The sequence below is a fragment of the Heptranchias perlo genome, chromosome 28, assembly GCF_035084215.1.
Source record: "Heptranchias perlo isolate sHepPer1 chromosome 28, sHepPer1.hap1, whole genome shotgun sequence".
NCBI lineage: Eukaryota > Metazoa > Chordata > Chondrichthyes > Hexanchiformes > Hexanchidae > Heptranchias > Heptranchias perlo.
Window position 1 is genome coordinate 12,925,420 of NC_090352.1, and position 2,500 is coordinate 12,927,919.

Consider the following 2,500-nt stretch of genomic DNA (forward strand, 5'->3'; position numbering starts at 1 on the left):
ACACACACAGTGTGAAACACACACACACACACACACACACAGTGTGAGACACACACACACACAGTGTGCAACACACACACACACAGTGTGAGACACACACACACACGTACACACAGTGTGAGACACACACACACACGTACACACAGTGTGAGACACGCACACACACACGTACACACAGTGTGAGACACACACACACACACACACACACAGTGTGAGACACACACACAGTGTGAGACACAGGACACACACACACAGTGTGAGACACACACACACAGTGTGAGACACAGTGTGAGACACACACACACAGTGTGAGACACACACACAGTGAGACACACACACAGTGAGACACACGCACGCACACAGTGAGACACACACACACACACAGGGAGACACACACACACTGTGAGACACACACACACGGCGAGACACACACACGGCGAGACACACACACACACACAGCGAGACACACACACACAGCGAGACACACACACACACAGCGAGACACACACACGCAGTGAGACACACACACACACACAGTGAGAGACACACAGTGTGAGACACACACACACACACACACAGTGTGAGACACACACACACAGTGTGAGACACACACACACACACACACGGTGTGAGACACACACACACACACACACACACGGTGTGAGACACACACACACACACGGTGTGAGACACACACACACACACAGTGTGAGACACACACACACAGTGAGACACACACACAGTGAGACACACACACACACACACACACAGTGTGAGACACACACACACAGTGTGAGACACACACACACACGGTGTGAGACACACACACACACACACACACACACTGTGAGACACACAGACACACACACACAGTGTGAGACACACAGACACACACACACAGTGTGAGACACACAGTGTGAGACACACAGACACACACAGTGTGAGACACACACACACACACAGTGTGAGACACACACACACACACACAGTGTGAGACACACAGACACACACACACAGTGTGAGACACACAGAAACCCACACACAGTGTGAGACACACAGACACCCACACACAGTGTGAGACACACACAGTGTGAGACACACACACACACACACACACAGTGTGAGACACACACAGTGTGAGACACACACACACACACAGTGTGAGACAGACACAGTGTGAGACACACACACAGAGTGAGACACACACACAGTGTGAGACACACACACAGTGTGAGACACACACACACACACACACACACACACACAGTGTGAAACACACACACACACACACACACAGTGTGAAACACACACACACACACACACACAGTGTGAGACACACACACAGTGTGAGACACACACACACACACACACACAGTGAGACACACACACACAGTGAGACACACACACACACACACACACACAGTGAGACACACACACACACACACACACACACACACACACAGTGTGAGACACACACACACACACACGGTGTGAGACACACACACAGTGAGACATACAGACACACACACACACAGTGTGAGACACACACACACACACACACACACAGTGTGAGACAAACACAGTGTGAGACACACACACACACACAGTGTGAAACACACACACAGTGTGAAACACACACACACACACACAGTGTGAAACACACACACACACACACACACACACACAGTGTGAAACACACACACACACACACACACACAGTGTGAGACACACACACACACAGTGTGCAACACACACACACACAGTGTGAGACACACACACACACGTACACACAGTGTGAGACACACACACACACGTACACACAGTGTGAGACACGCACACACACACGTACACACAGTGTGAGACACACACACACACACACACACACAGTGTGAGACACACACACAGTGTGAGACACAGGACACACACACACAGTGTGAGACACACACACACAGTGTGAGACACAGTGTGAGACACACACACACAGTGTGAGACACACACACAGTGAGACACACACACAGTGAGACACACGCACGCACACAGTGAGACACACACACACACACAGGGAGACACACACACACTGTGAGACACACACACACGGCGAGACACACACACGGCGAGACACACACACACACACAGCGAGACACACACACACAGCGAGACACACACACACACAGCGAGACACACACACGCAGTGAGACACACACACACACACACAGTGAGAGACACACAGTGTGAGACACACACACACACACACACAGTGTGAGACACACACACACAGTGTGAGACACACACACACACACACACGGTGTGAGACACACACACACACACACACACACGGTGTGAGACACACACACACACACGGTGTGAGACACACACACACACACAGTGTGAGACACACACACACAGTGAGACACACACACAGTGAGACACACACACACACACACACACAGTGTGAGACACACACACACAGTGTGAGACACACACACACACGGTGTGAGAC